Source organism: Dasypus novemcinctus, chromosome 16, assembly GCF_030445035.2.
Source record: "Dasypus novemcinctus isolate mDasNov1 chromosome 16, mDasNov1.1.hap2, whole genome shotgun sequence".
Lineage (NCBI taxonomy): Eukaryota > Metazoa > Chordata > Mammalia > Cingulata > Dasypodidae > Dasypus > Dasypus novemcinctus.
Window position 1 is genome coordinate 91,950,042 of NC_080688.1, and position 23,481 is coordinate 91,973,522.

A 23,481-nucleotide genomic window follows, 5' to 3' on the forward strand; every position below is an offset into this window, starting at 1 on the left:
AACTCACAACTCTAGCCTTTGGCATCCTGTCTTAAGACAACCTAAGATGTGTATGATGGCATTTCTGCACCGTACAGCGTTGTGAAATGTGAAATTGCCCTATAGATGAACCGCAATCTGTTCCTTTGTGTATTTTACTAAAGAATGTCAGCTGAACTGGTAGGAAAGGGGAAATGCTGATTTGTCCTCCCTTGTCTTCAGGACACAGATGGCCCAGCCATGTTTGTGGCTCAGTGAAGGTGAAGGGAGCTGCTGAGCTGCCATTCAGCAAAGATTGATGGAATTAGAGCAGTTCAGTGGAATGAACCGGCCTGGCACCAAAGGCCCTGGCATATGACACTATTGTCTAATGTTTTATAGCTCAGCTACCTGGACTCTGAATGTTCAGATTGACTTCTTCTAGTTTACATAATTATCTGTTTGTAACAACTCAGATGAAATCAAGAGAAATCCACAATTTTCTGAAGATAGAAAGCTGATTCCATGTAGATAATCACCTGGAGCCTAAAAGCTGGGGGAAGTGAAGGGACCCTTATAGGAACTTAAATGAGTATTTTTATACACATACTTCAGTGTGGGTTGTGTTTAACAGAGTACAGTGCCTTAACAGAGTAATTGGTTCTGTTTTTTAACTAGCTCACTTTATAATATCCTTGATTCCCAGACTATTATTTTAAATGTTTTGGCACCAGTGGAATTCAGAGAAATGCAAATTCAGTAGCAATTAGACAGTTTTTCTTTTTAAGATTAGTAATCTCTTCTTCATGGCAGAAAAAGTGAGTTGTGTTGTATTTTTTTCTCTAAAAAATGGGGAACTTTACAGCATATGTATGTGTATGCTATACATGTGTGTGTATTTTCTTAATGAGTAGTCAACATTGATCAGCAAATTGAAACATGGCTACTCTTGAACATTTCCTAAAATCTTTCCCTATTTTAATGGGCTTTCCATAGATTTATGAAATAAGTTGAACTCCATCAGATCATCTTCAAACAGAAAATATAAAAATTTCTTTATAGTAGAAAATGTTTAAAGAAAAGCCACATTAGTAAGGAACTATGGCAGCTTCAACAAATTATTTCAGTTTGATTAATAATTATCACATTCAGGGATAAATTAAACCATATGTATGTATAATATAAACTATATATGTAATATATGAGGCTAGACATACTGTTAATTCAACAACCATTTATTTAATATCTATTCTGTGCAATATCCTGTACAAGGTCCTATATTGAATACAAAAGTAAATAAAAAAATTGTCCATATCCACAAAGAGCTTCTGAGTCCAATAGGGAAGATAAAATGGTTGCACAAATAAAAATCAAAAGGAAGAAGACTTCTGCCTCTGCCTATGAAGGAGTAACTGGCACAGGACTTGCCCTCCCACCATAGAAAAATTAGAAAATTAGACAAAATTAATGAAGCAACAATTTTCAGACACTGGGTTACAGTCAGTGCAGGACTATAATCCCTATGAGAAGGGAAACAAACAGGATGAGCCCTGTGGTCACATAGCATTTCTGGAGGTAACCTGCTGATCACAGTTCAGGGAGAGGTATCTAAGCAGAACCTACCAGACTCATTGAGATAAGGAGCTCAGAAAACCAAAGTGGGTAGAATTTACAAAGCAGAATAACAAAGAAAAAGAGACAGCTATGCAGAGAAAGCTCCAGAAGTCTGCCTAGGCTCTCCTGGAATCTTTAGCTGGATATAAATCTACACAGGCATAGGTTAAATCAGCACCTTCTGGGGAGAGTAAGCTCCCAGACCTCACTTGGGCTACAAAACTCATTGGTCATCCAGGACAATCAGTAAACAACCCCAAAGGACCACACCTTAGTAGAAGACCTCGATCAGCCCAAGAGTAAGGCTACTTTCTCTAGGTTCACTTTAAGAGATAAGCCTCAGAACAACCAGGCTGATCCACAAGTACATGTAATTGCCTATTAAAAGAGACTTCAACATTCTTAATAAAAGACAGCAAAATCCAAACATCAAACATTTTAACTTTTATGATGTCTGACATCCAACAAAAAATTATCAGACATGCAAAGAAGTAGCAAAATGTGTTCTATAATCAGAACAGTAGAAAGAGAGCAGAAAGAACAGAGAGGATGGAACAAGCAAATGAGAGCTTTGAAAGAGCTATTATTGCTATACATAAAGGATTTAAAGGAAGTATGAGCAAAATAAGAGAAATGGAATATGTGAAAAAGAAACAATGGAATTTTAGTGCTGAAAAATATAATATCCAAAATGAAAATGTCACTGGGAAAATTATATGCTGTAAAAGAAATGGATAATGAATGTGAAGACCCAGGAGTTAAGACTATTTACTATAGAGATCACAGAGGAAAGGATTGAAAAGAAAGAGAATGGAGCCTCACTGACATAGGGAACAATATTTGCAATCTATTATTTGCAACTGGAGTATCAGAAGGAGGAAGAGAAAGTAAAGGGCAGAAAAAAATTGTTTGAAAAAACTTTGGCTGAATTTTTTCCAAATTTGATTGAAACAATAAACACAGAGATAGATTGGAAACAAAGAAAAACTATGGTTATTTGCATTTTATGCTAAAGAATCTACAAATTATGTTATAGAACTAATAAGTGAATTAACCAAATCTTCACAGTGAAAGATGAATGTATAAAATTCAATTTTATTTTTATATGCTAGCAATGAACAATTTGGAATGAAAAGTTTTAAATGCTATTTATAATAGCACCAAAAAATGACATCTTTGGGGATATATTTTTCTGTGCAAGTACTGGAATCAGAAAACCACAAAACAGTACCGAGAAAAAGTAAAGACCTAAGTAAATGGAGCGATATATCATGTTTATTCATGAATAGGAAGTCTTAACATTGTTACTGTATCATTTCTCCGCAAATTATTCTATAGATGCAACACAATCTGAAATAAAATTCCAGGAGGTGCCAGTCTTTTTTTGTAGTCTGGGAAAGAAGTGTTTTTAGTGAAGTGTTTCTAGTCAAGAGAGAAATTCCTGGGAAACATGTATTTTGAGCTGAACTTCAAATGGCTGAGATGAGTAAAGGTACTCTCTGGGTGTAGCTAAAGAAGTTTTAAAGCAATTTGAATCCCAAACCCACATTTAGGAACTTGCTGTTAATGGAACTGCCCTGTACCATTAAAAGGCATGTCCCCTTATGCAATGCATGATCCTGGTTTGGAGCCTGGACCAGATTTTTGGTTTCCTTTTATCTGTGAAGGACATTGTTAGAATATCTCATGAAATTTGAATCAAGTCTGTAGATGGAAGAAATGTATCATTTGGTTAATTTCATGGTTTTGATCATTATCCTGTGGTTATGTAAGAGGATGCCATTGTTCTTAGGAAGTATTCATGGAAGAACTAGGGGTCAAAGGCCCCGTCAGGTCTGCAACTTGCTCTCAAATGCTTCACAAAGGAAAAAATGTGTGCATATGAAGAAAGAGAGTACATATGTAATTACATATGTAATAAAGCACACTTAGCAAAGTATGACCATGCGTGGGGTTGGGGGACAAAATATAAGGGAGTTCTTAAACTTTTCTGTAAGTTGAAAATTATTTCCCATTAAAAAGTGTCCCAATCTCATCTCTTTGTACTGCAGTATAGTATTTCATTATATGTATATCCCACATTTTGTTTATCCATTCATTGGTTGATGGACACTTGGGTTTTTTCTTTCTTTTGGTGATTGTAAATAACACCGCTGTGAACATTGGTGCACACATGTCTGTTCGTGTCATAGTTTTTAGTTCTTCTGGATATATTCCTAGTAGAAGAATTGCTGGATCTTATGGCCGTTCTATACTTAGCTTCCTGAGGCACCGTCAAACTGTCTTCCACAGAGTCTGCACCATTTTACAATTCCACCAACAGTGTAATAATGGCCATTTTGTGCAGTGTTAGATGATACCTCATTGTTGTTTTGATTTGCATTTCGCTAATAGTGATATAGAACTTTTTTCATGTGCTTTTTGGCCATTTGTATTTCCTCTTTGAGAAATGTCTATTTAAATCTTTCCCCCATTTCTTAATTGGATTGCTTGCTCTTTTATTGTTGAGTTGTGTTATCTCTTTATATAGAATGGAAATCAAACCCTTATCAGTTACGTGGTTTCCAAATATTTTCTCCCATTGAGTGGGCTGCCTTTTCACCTTCTTGATGAAGTCCTTTGAATCACAGAAGTGTTTAAGTTTGAGGAGGACCCATTTATCCATGTTTTCTTTCTTTGCTCGTGCTTTTGGTGTAATGAAGACTGATTTTTATTAGCAGATTTGCAGAATTCTGCAGACAGTATAGCTGGATCTTAGGCGAATGAAGAGGCCTAGGAGAGGAAGGCAGGACTTAGTGACCTGCTTAATTGCTTCGTGCTCCAAGCAAAGTTGAAAGCCATTGGAGGCTGAAGAGTAATAAACTACGTCTATTTCAGTGAGCTCTCTGGCTGCTGCATGCATAATTGTTGATGGATCACAAGAGGGGTATACAGAGACTAGTTAGGAGGCTATCGCAAGCATCTAAATGGAGACGTGACTGTCTTGGACCATGTTGAGGTCTGTCTGGACTAAGCGGAGTTGGCAGAGTCAAGAGACAGTGTATCAGTATTATGCAAACAAAGAAACGTTAAAACCCATCCCCAAAGAAATGAGTGTTGTACTTTATTTAGTTCATGAGTGTTCATGTGGTGGGTGCTAAGTATAACTCTAGGTCATTCTACTTTATATCTCACTGTACCTATTGTACTTCTGTTTTCTGTCCTTTCTAGATTAAAATTTTCAAAGAAACTATCAATAAATTCTGCATCCTTTGCTAAAAAAACTTTCAGGTAGAGGGACAGTTGGGAGATGCAGAAGGCAGGTGATAATGCTTTATCGCTTTCCCACCTTTTTCTGTGGATAGTTCACTTTGATAGGCTCTGGAGGATAAAGCTGAGATGCTTAAGAGATGCTGAGGGCTGTCTTTTCCTTTTTTTTTCCTTAGAAAACTCTGGTTTAGATCAAAGAAATCCACATGTCTTTTGAGTGAGTGATTATGTTGTTTATTTTTGAGTTGCACATCTCAAAATAAAATTCAATTTTTAAAAATTTTTTAAAAGATTAACATAAATCCATTCATTCTTAATATGCCAAAATTATATTTTTAACTACTGTACTGACATGAATACTTATATTTCTTTAGAAAATTTTAAAATAATGTCTTTGAAGATAACATTACATGATAAGCTTGGTTTTAGAGATAGTATTTAGAAAAATATTAAAGTTCATATTTAATGCTAAATAAGAAATGTTTAGTATTAAAATGTTTTCTAATTACTAATGATATTTTCTGTTTATCAGTATGTTTAAAATCTCAGCTCTATAGTGATTTCTTTTGGAAAAGGCAGGCCAACAAATATATTTTAGTCTTTAATGGTTATAGCTTTTGATACCATAAAGTTGTAATTGTTGCCTCCTGTGTAATGGTTCCGCATTTGAGGAGAAAAAATTGGGGTTTCCATTACTTCCCTTCCTTGATTTGAGGAACTCTCTTCACTTACTACAGGAATAAAGATGACTGGTCCCTTGTTGACTTGTGCCATATTTCAGTTATGTTGTTCTGGCATTCTGGATGTTTTTAACTCCACATTTATTTAGGGAAAGGAAACAAAGTTGAAAAGCTCAGAGAAATAAGTATTTAATAGTCTCATATGACAAAACGTAGGTGTTCTGATTTCATTAGTCAGCCTTAGTACATAGGAAAAGAATAACTTGGAAAATGATTCTTTTAATATGAGATTTAGAATTAGGGTAGAACTTCTGTTGATGAAGAAAATGTAAAGTTCCAAATGGATATTAGACATTTTAGATTAGAAAGAGGAAAGGAAAATAATGAGTCCTATTTCAAAATGAATTTAAAAAGCAATCTGATTTTAGTTCTTACAATGCAGACGAAATAAAAACTTGTATTTTATTTACTAACCAATGAATTGAATTGTCTACCTTTTATTACAGATATAAAGTAAAGACTATGAGGAGACAATCATTTTTGTAGCTATCAGACTTTCAGTAACATATCTCTTGTGGTTTAAATAACAGATAGTTTAAGTGTTTTTCCATTACCTTTGTGTAAATGAAAAATGCATAAAATATTTTAACAAGGCAAAGTAATCCAAGGAGATTGTTATTTTGTGTTACAAATTAGGTTATTTCTGTCATAAAATTAAAGAAAAAAATCAACGTTAGGACATTTCAGCTTAATATCATTTACCAGAAGGAACATGTAGCAGATTTAATGAGCTAGCAGGTCACCTGAATCCAGCTGTTTCCGACCAGCTCTATGAAACAGAGAATGCAGCTAGCAGTGGGAGGTAAGCATTATTACAAGCTCTCAAGGAGTTACAAAATCGATTTCTGCTTGAATGAATTAATTTAGATTATCAATTTATAACCGGCTACACGAATCCCATCAACTCAACAATTCAGTGAATGATCAGGTTCACCTCCGAAAAGAGCTTAACAATTAGGGGCCTGCATTAGCTCTGCAGATATCACCCATCCTGTAATGCTACTAACAAGTTACTTGGCTTAACAAAAGGAAAAGGAAAATGTTTGCCTACAAATTCTGCAGAGGTAAAATATAACAACTTAAAAAGAAAGACAAGAGAACGAAGTGTAAAATTTTGGGTTTGGGATTTTTTTTCCTTGAAACCCTTTTCTTGCCATCAAGAGTAATTTCAACCTTTCCAACTGATTCTTAAATCAGCACAATTTGTTCTTCAGAGTGTTTAAGATTTCCCTATTTACCTAGGCCTTGTTAGAAAATAATCTGACAACTTTGACCATTTTCTTCTCCCTCAAAACTCCAAAGGTTTTAAGCATTTATTTCTGTGTGAAAAACTGAATTCATCTTTCTCTCTACCTTTACCTTCTGCTTGCTTACCTCTAGGGGAAAAAAAATGCCCATTTTTGTTCACAATATACATCATTTAAGCTCAAAATGTTGGTACCTATTTATTATTCTAGTCATTCAACTCCAAAACTGTGAGAGTGCTTTTTTTCCCTTGCATGTCTACAATTTGCCCCTATCCTTCCATGCTTTCTGCCTCATTTCTGTGAGGTTGTTATAGTCCTCATCACCTTTCCCTACCATGAGTTTGATATGCTAACTAGACCTTTTAACCAATAAAATAATTATAGAACTATTAATTTTTTGGAATGTTTGTCTCTAAAATCACCTTGCTTCTACCACTGTTGTGTGTGCCAACCCCAGGGACTGTTCTGCATCAGGCTGCATCAGGCTAACCAGTTCTGTGCCGTTGGCCAAGGCCGTCCTTCCTTCCATAAGAGTGCTTCTGAAACTGTGGTTGCTCTGGACTAGGAATTTAAAGTCCCTACCAGCTCTGACAGTCCGTGATTCTACCTCACCCACCCTAGAAAGCCAACCTCATTTCCTCCATCTACCATAAACGCTTGACTGTCTCCTCCTTTAAGACATTTTTCCACCAAATCCTAATTTCCTCATAGTCCTCTGTAGTTCATGAAATCATAATGCTTGTATGACCTCTTATACAGACCATGTTCATTATCTCATGTAATCTTTGCTACATGTATGAGATTTAGGGATTCTTTGTATTTGAGCTGAGAACCTGGGGTCTGGGTGTTCTGAGCACTCCGCTTACCCAAGTTCTGTCTTACAGAGAATCTAGGGTAGAGTTGGGGTTTGAATGCAGGCCCTTTAACTGAAGGCTTAACAGTCCTCTCTTTCTATGGAATAGTGTTTCTTGTCAGTGAGATTTTAATTCTCCCAAGGCAGGGTGAGTTTTGCTTCCATTTTATTTGTATTACCAAATCTGCTCAGTGGATAGCAAAATGAAAGCATGAAGTAAAGATGCTTTTTGAGTTAAACTATGTCTTTCTTTAGCTGGCCCTGTCCTCACCAATCTCTCTGTAAACTCAGACACCACTTTTTCCTTCTTTAGTGTAGGAAGGTCCCTTGTCTTTCCACTAGAGAACCTTGCTTGGTCAAAATACCTATCTTCTCCATGAAGCATCTTTCCATAGAATTCTCCCCTACTTTTCGATACATCATGCACAGATCATTAACTCTGTGCTGATGTAAATATTTTTCAATTAACAAAAATAAAACTGTTTTCTTTTAAAGTAGTTAGTTCATTTATCCGTGTCGCTGTCTGGGAGTGTTTTTCCCTATCTGGTCCCTCTGGGCATCTTTTTGTCTCTATCAAAGCCACAGTTCGAAGCATATTCTGGAGAGAAAGAAAACCAAAGTCACCCATTTCATCCCAGGAAAGTACAAATATTCCTCCCAAATGTGTCTATCTTCTCATCTTGGCTCATTATATTAAAGAATAGCAGAGAACTCAATTCTCATAAAGATTTTTTAGTAGGATAAAAGAGAATAATTTGTATACCATGATACTCATGAAAAAGAATACATTTGTATGAAAGGAAGTCACTTTAGGCAATATATTTTGATGATTCTTTCATTCTTTAAGGAATGGACCAGGTCATTGTAGCTGACTATATTTCAAAATTACCAGTTTAATTATTTTGCTACTTTTATGTCAGACACAGGGAAGAAAGTAGCTCAGGTCTCACGAGTAAGTCAGACCACCTGCTGACATCTGATGCTGCTTGTGACTCATGAACAGTAGCTTGTGATCTCACCAAGATGGCAGGGATGGGATAGTATGTAGCCGTAGAAAAGTAAGGAAGAGCTCTACATAGTGATATAGGTTGATTTCAGATATATGTACTCAAGTGAAATAAAGCAAACTGAGCAAGTAGGGGGTGTCTGTATTAAAAGGGGGGAAAGAATAAGTGTGTGTGTGTGTTTGCCTTAATTTACATAAAGAATCTTAGGTGGAATCCACAGGAAACTGATACTGTGTCCTCTGGGAAGGAGAACCTGGTATCTGGGGGACATGAATTGGAGAGAGACTTTTTACTGAAAACTCTTTAGTACCTTTTGAGTTTTGAACCATATGAATGCATTACCTCTTAAAAATGATTTTTAAGTGGTATGAAACATTCCTAGCTCAGAAGATTGTTGTGAGAATAAAAAGAGATATCTTTGCAAAAAGAGAAAAATTGACACATTTTGCCATTGGTAAAGCCATTAAAACTGTAAAGGATTGAAATTATTCAGCTGTCACATTGATGCCTGTTGTGACAAAGGCTGAACTGCTTTTTCTTGGTACTCTTAGGGTACTGGCAGCATATCCAAATGACCTTCTGGGAAAAAAGTTGTGCATGTGACAGAGTTGACTTTGGATAACTTTTCCTTGAGAGCAGATATGGTATATCATTAGACAGATAAATCAGTACCTGTAGTTATTCAGCTTAAATTCATAAAAGAGCCACCCATTTGTGCTCTTTATGCCTGAGCTTTTATGTATTTTACAAATTCAACCCTTTTCTATTTCCTGTTAAGTTATATTTGATATTTGCCTTCTTCCTAAGAGCGTTGTGGAATATAAGCAAGTGTGAATCACTTCCAGAATTTTTTGAAGCCCAGTGCAAACAACGCGTGGTATCTGTTTGGTATCCTCAGTGGCCATCAAAGGAAGCCCTGCCTGACTGGTGTGTGTCTCCAGCAACCGACAGTTTCTCTGACCTGGGCTGGGGGAGGGTTATCTCTCAAATGTTGACTGCAAGTAACAACAGGAGTTCAAAACAGGAAAAGATTAGCATGATTGAATCCTACCATATCCAGGCACTTCAGTAAGGTGTGTTAGTTAATATAAAGTGCCATAGAACAAAATCCCCAAACAGATATAATATCCCATTTCCTTTTAAAAACACATACCACCTCTGTATACATGCATTTGTAAGTGAGTTTGCATACATACTAGCATACACTGACCATTTCTGAAGAGTCTTCTTAGCTCTTACACTGCATGTATCCATATTGTTTGAATTGCTTAGTGTTGTGCATCCATGTATTACTTTTATATATTTGTTGAGTGGAAGAAAAGAGAAAATAAGAGTGTAGCTTAAGAGAAAAATTGGGGAAGGTAGGTGAACAGAATGGAGAATGAATCATGCAGTATTTAAATAGACAGTTTATGGTTTTCTGGGAATAATGAAGGGTGTAAGGACGATTTCGGAGAGTAGTAAATGGGGAATAATATTAGGAAATTCTTCAGGTTGGTATTGGACAAAGAGTCTAACAGTGCTGTCATAAATATTGAGTTGGAAAGTTATGTGGTTAATGAATATCTGTTAAATAGAGAAAACCTTGGGTTTTTTTTCTTCTTAAAATTATAAACCATTGTTAAATTAAAACCATATGCCTATTGCTATAGAGCACTATTTTAGGGTAAGTAGGAATACAAATTGCCAGTTGTTAAGGTACTGAGAACTCAAGTACTATGAGTAATAAACACAAAGGGAAAGCAAAATACATTTAACAAAAATGTATTCAGCGCAAATTGAATCATTCCTCAAAAGTTGCCTGAAATGCGAAATTCTGTACTATGGACCCTGATTTTCTATCAATTAACATGTAAAAATGAGGAGAGATTCTATTTTTCTAGCCCCCTAATATAAGGTTACCCAATTTAGCAAACAAACATGGATGATGTCAAGTTAAATTTGAATTCTAGGTAAATAAGAAATAATACAATATTTTGGATTATACTTAAAAAAAAAAAAAAGCTTTCCCTGTTTACCTGAAGTTCAGATTTAACTGAGTGCCCTGTTTGTTATCTGGCAGCCCTACTTGAATCGTTGCTCCTACTAGCCTAATAGTAGCAACAAAGAATTGAAAATTTTGCAAGCATATTTTGTACAGGTGGAGCAGAGAATAGAAATTGAAATATGGTACGTTATGAAGTTCATTGAAAGTCAATGATTAGATCAGTGGTTCTCAACCAGGGGCAGTTTTGCCCTGCAGGGGACATTTGACAATATCTGAAGCCGTTTTTGGTTGTCACAGCTGGTGGGGGGGTGGGTCATAGAGGAGGAATGTTATTGGCATTTGGTGGGTAGAGGCCAAGGGTACTGCTAAACTCCAGCAAGACACAGGACAAATCAACCACCCCAAACAAAGAACGAGCCAACCCCAAATGTCAGTAGTGCCAAGGCTAAAGAACCTTGGTCCAGACTGGTAAGAAAAGGAGAAAAACCAGCTGTAAGTAGCAAATGTGTAGGCTTGTAGCCAGACATGAAATTGGATTCTTGTGAGCTGTGGGAGCCTTTGCAAGTCTCCTAATTCCTCTGAGTCTTATTTTTCTCAGGACTGAAATGGAGATGTTTCTTAGGACACAGAATCAGTTTACTTCATCTAGCGTGTGTTCCACATCTACCAGGTTTTGTTCAGGGCACAGAAGCTCATATAGTAAAGCGAGTCAATATAACTGAGACAGTTCGGAATGATTCTGTGTGCAGACATACAATTTCAGCTAGTGTACATGAAGGGGAGAATCCTGTCTGGTGAAGCCAGGGTGACCTCACGAAGAGGTGCCCCTTGGCAGGAACCTGGCGTCATGAATGGCTTTGCCTGTTGACCCTGCCCAAGAGCGCGTTCTACCCACCGTGCAGTGTGAGCTCAAAATCTCATCCCCTCCAAGCTTCCATCTGAAGAGGACTATGTGCCAAAAATGTGCGTGTGTTCTATTCTGATATGGGTTCTTTTGTAGTTAGGCTGTAAGACTGCCTCCTGATTGAACTAAGAGAACACAGGGATACTCTGACGAGAGGTTTCCAAAGGCAAGGAATATTTCCCCCCGAAGTCTTCAGGCTCTCACAGAGATTGTGCAACCAAAAAAAGCTAGAAAGAGCAGAGACCGGTCTTCAGGTGCTCGGGGCCTGTTTCCCACCGTCCCCCTAGCCGCTACACCCCCAAACCCAAGGACCGTCTGTTTGTAGAGAGGGGCTAGTAGTTCTGCCTTTCCTATCACGCAGGTCATTGTGCTTATTAAAAAGAGTAACAAATGCAAGTGTTTTACAAATAAAAGATGATAGTGGTGTTTTCTGTTGCTCTTTCCTTAGATAATTTGTTGGAAATTCAGCTTTAATGGCTTAATATGTGACTTCAGTGTCACCATGATACTTAATGCTTTGTTCTTGTGACATAAATGTTAAGATTCATTTGGGGTTTTATCTGAAAGTCATGGACATGGTACATTTATTGCACGACATCAGCTCAATATTTTTAGAAAAAAAAAATGGACTTTTGACTAACATGTCTGAACTGATGGAAGCATAATCCAAGTAGTTCAAATAATTATTTTGAAGGCCTAAAGATCACTTATCCCAGTGTCGTTCACGTTGAAGGAGTGACCTCCTGGCAAGTGTGTGGAGAGTACGGTTTCCAGCTTTATTCCCAAGTTGGCGGTATACCCTCATGACTCCAAGAACAGCCCCTGTGTCTCAGTTTGCTTGACAGCTTTGGACCATACACAGAATTTGCTAAATAGCTCTCTTGCCTTTCCTTCAGGGAGCCTATTTTTATATTATTAATGGATGGGATTACTTTGCAACACTTGGACAAGTTCTTGTAACCTTGGATAAGGGTCTGCATAGTGTTTAGAATTTGTTTAAAAAAAATACTGGGACAATCACAGAAATGAATTTTTTTTCAGGCAGACTGTTTTCATTTTCTTTTCCCCTTTCCTTTTATTCCTTGTCACATTTATGCAGAAGAAAATAGACTTCTATTATTCTATCCATTTTTCTTACTATTACTATTTCATTCCAGGAAAACAAATTAAAAGTTACTCGTATATATCAAGACCATTGAATTTAAATTGTGTTCAGGAGGTAATCTAATTCATTTCCAGCATAACAGGGATTTACAATCACTGGACCCTTTACTTTGAATTGTTTGCTCTAAGTACAGGTACTGTGTTTTCAGTATTATGCATTATTTTGTAGAATCAAATTTGAATTAAGTTCTTGTTTAACACTCAAGATGTTAACAGTATTAAAACTGCAAAGGCGACTGATCTGAAGTCAGAGGGTCCACTGTGAGCGAGAATCTGCCAGGGGTAAGCTGTCCTCTGAAAGTCAGTGTGGCACTTCAAACACTGCTCATCTCTCCTGGCCTACAGAATATAATTACAGCTGGACAGTAAATGGGACCCTGGAGACCTGTAAGAATTCTGGCAGCTGCTTATCTCCCCCTGCTCCTCCCTGTCCCCCCAAAAAATTCTGGCTCAGTAAATAGAATGGGAACAGACAGCAGTAAAGTCATAAAGCAGCTTTCACAAGTATGTATCTCTGTTTGTGTTGAGAAACTAGGGTAAAGGTTTAGTACCAGCAGAAAGTAGCCGTTGTGCCATTATTTCACCGCCAGTTTTTACTCACAAGTTTGCTGGCCTCTCATCTTCATAGAACAAGCGAAGCACAAAGAAACACACTTTCGCTGTATCTGTTTAGTTTAGGGCTAATTTTGAATAGGAGAGTGTAGCCTCCCATTGCCCATGGAGCTGAAAAAGAATAATCCATTTTCTTTTTTCTGTAATTTATCTCAAGCATCATTCAGCACTTTTTGTTACTTCTCACTAAGTAGCCCTTGCTGGGGAGAGCAGCAAGTCAGGGCAGTGGCAGCTCCACCTCACTAAAAAGGAAAAGCATTATGATGTTTACAGCCTGATGTAATAAAAATGTTGGCGAAATAATAATAATGAAGTAAAATGGCAGCTGTGTTGGGATGGACAGAGAGTCAAGTTCCCTTAGCCTTCAAAGAACAAATTTCTTCCTTCTGAAAACAATCTCATCCCTTCTTATCCATTCCATTGAACTAATCTTTCAGCATTAAAATCTCAGCAGGGATGGGCTGTTTTCATGATGTCCGTTGCTTGTTTTATCAGACTTAATGAATATTTTGTGTGCAAAACGAAAGATAAATTTTTTTAAATGTCTGTTTTACTTCAGCCATAATCAACCATAATTTTTCCAGCATATGTTTCCATTTTACTTTATGTTGCGAAGTTTTGACTGCAGTCCCAAATGCTTACCTTAACTACACCTCATGGAGGTTGTAAATACACCTCTTCTCGGCTGCACTGTGGTTAGAGACGGCTTCTGGCAGCAGGCTGGGCTGGGCAAATGCCCTCAGCATCCTGCGGGCCGCTATCAGCAGTGTTCCACTTTATTGATAGTAGCTGAGATATTGACAGTCTGTGCTTGGAAGGAAAATAGGAGTTTGATATGACATATTGTGTGTCTCAGCAAGACTCATAAATAATTGTGACAAGTTTTTGTATGCATGGGAAAGTCCTTGATTCAGCCTCCCATAAAAATAAACTTCTATTATGGAATGTATTTGTCAAGTGGCTGCGTGATGGATGGAGCTGCATTTACCCCTTGGCAGTTCGATGAGTTTTAGATGCACAGCTTACCAGAGAGGATTTACGGGCAGTACAGAAATAATTATTCAGTATGAAATGCATAATTCCTATACCTGAATTTTCATTTTTTATTATATTTTGTTTCTTTTGCATTCCAGGTCTCTAAGACAAAAGAACTTACCATTTCCCCCCAGAACTATTGTTTATGGGAGATTTCATTTTGAAGCCAGGGACAATCTGATTTAGCCCAAACCCTGTCCCGTACTTAGCTTACAGACTTTAATTGAATGTGCAGTTTTATTTTTTTGTTTTTTTTTCCTAAGTGAGATTTGAAAAAATACATATAAGCTATTTGGAAAAGGCATTTTTATTAATGAGATTGAAAACTTTGGACATAGATTGTCTTATTTTTTTCTAAGGCTTTTATAGCTACTTGTTTATTTGTACATCATTGCACAGCCACATTTCTGCTACAGAAAAGAGTTTTTTAACTTAAGTTCTTGTCTCCTTGAATAAATTAAAATCTCTTTTTTTTCTCCCAAATTATACTTACAGTTGCTTTCTCATCAATCATGTACTATCTGGCTAAGTTAGTATCCTTGAGTAAGTTGAAAACTTTAGAAAATATGTGAAATTCCCATTCTCTCATGATATTGTCCATCCAGCTCATTGAACTAGATGATTTGCTAAAGATATCTGGTAAACCTATGATATACTCTAATTTGGGAATTATGTTAGAGTAGACTAGAGTGACTGATGGGCTAATAGGAGTTTTGAGTCTTTGTTACAATATGGCACTGACTTTTCCAAAGGATTTGCAAATGGAAAGCTGTGGCTGAAGTCATTCATTAAGATACAATGGCTAGCATGGACTCGTGTGCCGTCTTTTGGAAGGTATGTTTAGCTATATGCCTATGAGCCATTGTGTTTGTTGTGGCCCTTTTGCATTCCTACTCGGCGTTCCTCTGTATCTCCTCTCTTTCTTTCTTGAGAGTGGTTGGTTAGTTGTCATAGTCTTTTCAAAATAGCAGTTTTTAGCTTTGTTGATCTTCTCTTATATCTTAACTGGATGCTTAATAATTTCTGCCCTTTTGTTTTATTTCCTTCTATTTTTTTTGTTCACTCTGTTTTTTTTCCCTACCTTCTTAAGTTGAATGCTTAATCAGTTTTATAATTTCTTTTTTAATATATAGATACTAACATGAAAGGCACTGCATTTCCCTCAGTAATGTCCATCCATCCTAGCCGCATCCTACAAGTTTCAATATTTTAGAAACTTTATAATCCTTCAGGTCTAAATATGTTTAGATTCCCATTTTGATTTCTTCTTTAATTTCTAAGTTATTTTAAATTGTCCAAGTATTTCCCCGTGTTTTTTTTTTAATTTTTTTGTCTGTTATTAATTTATAATTTAATTTCACTATGATCAGAGAATACAGTTTTCACAAATGTTCCATGTGAAGTTTCCCAGAGTGTATATTTACCTGTTTGGAGGTACCATGTTCTATATCTGTCTATTAGATTAAACTTATAAGTTGGGTATCTCAAATAATTTTTATCCATATTGATTTACCAAATACTAACAGAGGTGTATTAGAGTTTTCATTACAATTGTGGATTTGTTCACTTCTCCCATTTTTGCTTTGCTTTTTGTATTTTTCAAACTGTCTTATTAGATACATTCATGTTTAGAAGTCTTATATATTCCTAGAAAACTGAACTTTTTATCTTTACATAGTGGACTTTAGCATTTTTTTTTTTTTGCATAAAACTCTGTGTCATACTAATAATCCCACCTCTCTGTTGTTTAGTATTCACCTGACACATCTTTCCCTTTTATTTGCTTTCACATTTCCCCTCAGTTTAAAGAGGATCTCTTGAAAACTGCATATAACTGGAGTTGTTTCATAGTCCCATCTGGAAAACTTTGTATCTTAGCTGGAGCATTTAGACTAAGGCATTGACTGTCAATGTCAATATATTTTTATTCATTCCTACCATCTTATTTCATGTTTCTATTTCTCCTGTCTTTTCTGTTTCTGTATATATATATATAAAGAGATTTCAGGGTTTTTTCCCCCTAATTCCATTTTTTTTCTTCTATATGTTCTTTTTCTATTCTTTTAATGGTTATTCTAGAAATTTTAACATGCATGTAACAAGGTCTAAATGTTGGCCATATTTTTCTTTACCCTTCTTCCAACCAATTCAAGAACCTAGAAAGCTTTCGTTCCAGTCATAGTTACCGTTCTTCTTTAACAACAGTGCTGACCCAGAATTCCTGCTTTTTCTCACACGCAATCACTCTGATTCTTCTTTAATTTATGAACCTACGCTTAGGAAACCTGAGCAGTAAAAACCCATTTCTCCTTACTATAGGAAACAAAAATGAGCATCCACCAGTATTTTTTTCTCTACGTAAGGAAGTATAAATGTAAAGTATTATTTCTGAAACCAGGAATCACAATAACTTGTACTAAATCAATGTTTTATCTTACACCCAGTGATATCTTAGACTGACAGACTGAACAGGCAGCTCAGGTCATTAGCCTGGAGCCTACAGCTTAGTTGCCTCACCCTTGCCAAGAAGGACCTTCCTTTTACAAGGAAGGACCCAGGGCTAAAAATTTTTTTTTTAATTAATAAAAAAGAAGACAATATACATGGATTTTGGAGTGAAACTAAGTGAAACAAAAGTGAAAAGCCCAACTTATTTTTAAGCTGGATTCTCTAAACTTGACATAATTTTTTTTTAAAACATGGAAACACCTTTTCTGGAGACAGCTAGGGGAGTAAGCAGTACATGTAGGAATTGGGGTGGTTTCCTCTGGACAGGCAGGTGAGTGCTGACCGGGCCAGGGAGGCAAGGCTGCACATCATAGTCACGGGCTCAAAAGGAGCTTGGCTCCAACACCCCATAGCGTTTCATGGAAAAACGGGGTATTTCATCTGGCATTAGGAGGCAGACTGCCGCAAACATAGGCAGCAGGTCTTCAGGAGTCATCTAGGAGTGGGGCAATGAGGAACCCTTTGGAGCAGGAAGGCTTTCTGGAGGACACGTCTTTGAACTGGGTCTTTGGGAAGGAGCCTCCCTAGCGAGGGATCAGCAGGGACAAAAACAGAGGCGGAGTCATGAGATCATTATGATGTGACTCAGAGTTACTGCAGTAAAGTGTATGCATTGGGATATGTGTGGGATGAGATTGAATAGGCAAGGTGGGGCAAGATTTTTACCTTGCTGATATTTCGAAGCAAGGAAGGAAGGCCAAGAAAGTATATGTGAATAAAGCAATTTATTGCCATAAAGCAGTTGTCTTGGATCTCAGCTCCAAATTATTTGAAGTAAATAATCCTTGTGACTAAAAGGTATAATCTGAGCCCCTTAGCAACCAAACATTTAGTGGCTTACTTGCATCTTTTTTTTTTCTTTATGTAAGCTTATAAATCAGCCTAAACAGTCTATAGTTGATGAGTTAGTTTAGGGAACTGATATAAAATTACAGTAAAATTAATAGCACAGTGAGTGGAAAGCTTGAAAGAATCCTTTACTTAGAATAGACCAAACTATCTTCAATCACTTTCTTGGACTCCTGTAGAGGTTCATATTAATTACAATACCCAGAGCCTGTTCGTGTGTTTGCTGATAGAGAAGAACCAGATCTGACTTCCAAAGATCCCCAATCCCTTATTTTCTCTCTGTCATTAAGACTTGCCAAGGAAAGACCAGGAGTATATTTCCAAAGAGCTGTCTGTAGCTGGCAAGTTAAAGTATGGGCTCTTCGGGAGGTATGGACAGGTGATTCAGAATATGCAGAGGTTTGTGTGAGCTTTTAGTAGACCTTGAGATAGATGGCTCACTGCTATGTATACAGCTAAATTCACAAGAACTACTGCAGAATCATGTGTCACCAAAATAATAAGTGGGTCAGTGCCAGAGATTTTCTACTGCTTCATTGTGACTGCTAAGCATATGCCAGGAGCTTTTATGTTTTGTATCCCAGCTATTTACACAACCAGATTTGGTGTACCAGACATGCTAAAAGTTTTGGTCACAGCAGCATCAGTAGCAGTTGTATGATATAGCTGGACTCAAAGCACCTCTTATTCCCCAGATGATTTTAATGTGCAGCCGTGGTAAAACACACTGAACTGAAAAGAACAACTCCTGCCAGTGTCTTTGTTTGCCTGAGAAGTTGGGAGTACTTTTTGCTGCATACATCTCTCCCCTGTGTTTGGACTCATACATGTTACACATGCCTCCTACTTATGTATGGATCTATTAAATGAATATTTTCCTCAAGAAAAAATCACACACATGTGACTAGCAAACAAGTCTTAAATCTATAAAACACTGCTTTTTCATATTAGCAAAGAATGGTTCCTTGTCAAGTGGAATCAAATCCCTATCAAAACAACAAAGAAATCACTACCCCTCAATAGCCCAAAAGGAAACCGTGCTTTATCCATGGCAGGGTAGGAGTGAGGAATTTGGTGGCAATCAAACGTTTAAAGAACTTGCATGGAATTAGTGGCCTGAAAATTCTGAGTCTTACTTTTTAAACCTTATTGTCAGGCTTGGTTTGTGTTTAGTTTTCATTTTCTTCATTATATATTTTAAATTTATCAAAGTAATAATTAAATTATTATAACAGTAAAATAATATAACACAAAATAAGAAAAAGGTAGTACTCTCCACATACCCATAAATTGCTGTTTACAGCCTGGCAGCCTGGTGTGTGTCCTACATTTCTCCATAAATAAAAAGCATGTATATACCCTTATAAATTTTTTGGAGGAGGATAGAAATTATATTATCCACATTATTCTCTAATTTCCTTTTTCCCCCTCCAATTCAATTAATAAAAATCTAATTATTCATCTACACTAAGTGCAAAACATTTGATAGTGTGAGCATCCCATAGTTTATTCAACCATTCTGCTGTAGACGACATTTGGGTTGTTTGTTTGTTTTTCCGTGCCACTACAAACAATGTTGCATTAAATGTTATTGTATATGGGGAAAAAATTTGCTTACAAACAGCATGAATCCAAGTGTTAGAATATTGATCCATTTTAATATTTTGTCCAAAGTCAGGAAATACTTGTAATAAGTATTTAATGATTTTTTTTGTTGAATTAAAGAATGAATATTGAAATATTTTCTTAATATGCTTAAAATGTCAGATTGAATCTTTAAATGGTACCATTTTAATAAACTGAATGTGTCTTAAACTTGTATCATTTAATTACAAATATTTAAAAAATAAGTAAATATAAATACCTTACAAAGTACTGGCGCAAATCTAGTATATTTTATTTGAATGGCAAACTTTCTATATAAAGTATGTCCAGTAATAAACTGACCTTTCTGGTGAGGGTTAGGGGAGACTTTTTTTAACAGCACAGTAAAATTTACCTGAATATTCATTTATAAGATTGGAGTTTAAAGTTCTAATTTGTATTTAAATGTTTATTGTGTAATATGTCAAAACACATTTTTCAATTGTCAAAAGCAAATTTCCACCTAGTCATCTATATATTTAAATACCAAAGTGAATCCATAGCACTGCCTCTGCAGCTGTCGGTCCCGACGGGGCGTCTCACAGGCAGAGCACATAGTCAGTATCCCCTACGAGCCATGTCGTTAGGCACCTTCAGCTGACTTCTCTTCCTTGTGCTTCCTGAATTAGTTAAAATGTACAGCATTGCACTTTGGACATTGCACATCAGAACAACTAAGTTGAACGTCATTGGACTCTAAAGCACCAGCAAAACAAACACATTGAAATAGGAGGCTCTGGAGGAATCTGAAGTATATTCTGCTTAAATGATTTATCATCACTTTAGCCCACATACCATTTTCCAGTTTTACTACACTTTGTAAAAGGCTCATAACAGTGACTTCACGTCAAAGTATTTCTTCCAAATTATTGAAACCCCAGATTAGGTTAGCGGTAACGAAAGGGTTACAAGTAGTTCTTCCCCATGATCTCAACCAATTACATACCTTGATAGAATTTGAGTGTTCCAAAACTCTCTCCAATAAAGCAAGAATGAACAAAAATGTCTTAAATTTGTTGCTAATTTGCTATTTTCATAATTCAGTTTGTTGGAAAATGTTAACCCAGGGGTTCTCAACAAGGGGTAGGTGAGCTTGAATTGAAATTCATAAAAACAGTCTTGTGGGGTTTAAATAATACACAGTATAGTGTGGGCTTAGTAAGGGGTCCATGGTTTTCACCTGCCTGGCAAAGGGGTACGTGGAACAAAAAAAGTTAAGAAATTAGATGTTAACCTAATTTCATAATGGGAAAGGGAGGGTATTAGTTTTATTTCATGAGTGGCATTAGCCTTTTCTAAGGTCAGCTACCAGCTCTTCAGAGAAGTTTTTTATTTTTCAAATTAACTGTTTCCGTAATTAATATCCCTGTTTATAGGAAGGGTGTGTGGTTTTTTAGTGGCTCCTAGGAAGTGAGGCTCACACCTTGTATACCTTCAATAATAGATACAGGACTCTGATGATGACAAGGGAGACAGCACCTAATGCCCATTGAGTTTAAAACTTTTTTGTTAACATTAGCTATTTTTATTTGGCCTGTAATTGAATACACAGTCACTTTGCTGTGCTGCAGCTCGCCCACATGGGAGTCAGGATCCATATTTAATGCCTGATTTAAAAGGAAAAGTAGATGCAGTGACATGTGGACAATTTAGGGAACTGCATTCTGTGCAAACTCAAAGGTTTGGGAGAAACTTGTTTTTCTCTTAGAGAAGATGTAAGGTTTCAAACAGGAATGATTGCAGATGCATATTTATTTATTAAGTGATGAGTACTTTCTCCCTTTGCACTTGTACTGACAAATTAAAATGGCAGCAGAGAAAAGAATCCCTACTACTTCTGACCACCCCTTTCTTTCCTCCTTTCTCCTTCTCTAATAAAGCCCCTTAAAGGTTTTTTCTAAAAGATGAAAACACGTGGCTTCATTCCTAGACAAAAGCAAGCCAGCACAAATGTTCTCAGATTTGTGGCTGTGGAGCGAGGTGAGAGCAGGAGCAGTCCCATTAAGGGATTGCATGTCCCTTCAAGCAGGTGGTTCGCAGGGTCTGGGAGCGTGTTTTAGCCTGTCCAGGTAGGAAGGAGACAAGGCTAAGTGTGCCCCCCCCATCATGTGCCCACGTTCTTTGCGGGCCACACAGTGCCCACAAAGAGCATTGCTGAGACCTTCGCTGAAGGCCTGTGTTTGCTGACTGCCGGCTGTGCTGGGGCACTGTTGGCCTGGTATCTTCCTCTGCCCTCTGTTCTGGACTTCCACCGTTTTCAGTCACAGCTGGTGAGATGACACTAGAACCCTGAAAAGGCCCATCAGGTTCCGCACAGCCTTGTGCTGTGGACCCTTCCTACGTAGCTTGGGTTCTTTGGGAGATGTTTCCAGGGCTGGACACTGCCATTGCCAAAAGAGTTTAGCCTGCAGGTCAGGTCCTATGGAAGCCTTCTTATTTTCTAAGAAAATCTTGAACTTCATGTAACTGCTACCAAATGAATCACGGCGCCTCTTTTGGATGGCCTGGTCCCAGCTTATTTAAATGTAGCAGTGAAAAAGCAAGTTTAAAGTAATCAGTATGGTCACCCAATATTTATCTTTATTACATATTTTAGAGTTATACCTTTTCCAAAGAAAGTAGGTAAAGTTTTTACTCTGCTATTCAGGGAAATGAAGAAATGAAAGGTTTCATGTATTAGTTGCATCCCTGGTTACCAATTTAACTTTTATAGGGTTTGGTGTTCTAAATATATAACCTTTTTTTTTCTTTTTTTTTTTTTTAATCTTATATGTAACCTTTTAATGTTTCTTCTGTTCAAAGACTATCCTTTGTCCTTTTCTCAGCTTCTGGCTGACACTAAATGCCCTCATTTTAATTTCTTCCAACCTAAGTCATCTCTACTACCTTCTTGAAGGTCAAGCCGTTTTCTTCATTCTTTTTTTGTCCTTTTATCTTCTTCCAAGTAACTTTAAACTTCCTTTTAATAAAGATGCATACAACTGCATGTTCTTAACCAAATCAGGGCTTTTCATTCCAGATAAATGATTCCTCACATTTTAACACTTGTCTTCTTAAGTGGTCAGATTCTTATTTCTTTTTGATGTTGTTTAAACCATCAACCAAAATCAAATATGTGATAAATGAAGTTTAATATGTTAAGGGTAAGGGACAGAATTATTTTGTCTCCATTAATCCTTTTCATTAGCATTTCAAATACTTTTGTTTGGTATCTAAATTGAAAGTTAAACTTGAAAATAATTCATCTGTATTGCTGTTTTGTTCTGCCTTTAAAGCACCTAAGAATTGAATAGAACGCTGCAGAGAATAAAAGTCAGGCAGTGGAAGCCAGGCTCCCACAGTAATGGCTCCTCCATACCAATGAGTTAGGAATTTCATAGTAATTTAAGAAATATGCATTCTTTCACCTTGTAGCAGCAACTGAGTCAGGCATTCTACAGTGGAGGTTGATAGAGCCTGATTGGATTAATTGTTTTAATTTGAATAATAAATTATTTATTTCCAGTATGTAATTTATAAACCAGCAGATTTGGAAGAGAATAACAATGTTTGCCTTTTGCTTATGCTGCTATGCAGAATATGAAAGGAACATAACTTCTAGTATATTTTTGGGTGAGCTAAGGAAAAGCAAAAGAATAGATAATGTAGAAATATAAGGCAATAAATGTTTTAGCTGAAAAGTTCTTAAGAGGGACATAGCAGTTATTATTAATTTAATTTAATTAAGTCTGTAGTGTGTGTAAAATCTCCCTCAGCAGCCCAAGTATTACTATTCATACCTACTGAAATGTAGCATTCATATAGCATGTGAAAACAAGGTAACACATAGCTAGCAATAAAAAAATGAAATATTCCAATATCTCCAATCTGTTTCTGAATAAATGAGATGTGCTCCAATATAGGGAAAGAAAACAGGTTGGAGTTGTCTAAAGAATTATAGGAGGATAATTAAGTTTCTATTTTCCTTCTTTATTGATCATTCACAGAACTTTGGGCTTCCCACCTAGGATTGACAGCTGAGTTATTTGCCCATCCCCAGTGACTGACAATAGATAATGGAAAGGCTTTTACCATGATAGAGCAGCAAAGAATATTTCCTAATTTACTACT

At 36.6% G+C, this 23,481-nt stretch overlaps 1 protein-coding gene across 2 annotated transcripts in view; it reads left to right on the forward strand.

Annotated features, from left to right (window-relative positions):
• Nucleotides 1-23,481, forward strand: part of ZNF407 (zinc finger protein 407) — a 516,959-nt gene that overhangs the window by 443,484 nt on the left and 49,994 nt on the right. The window lies entirely within an intron of this gene.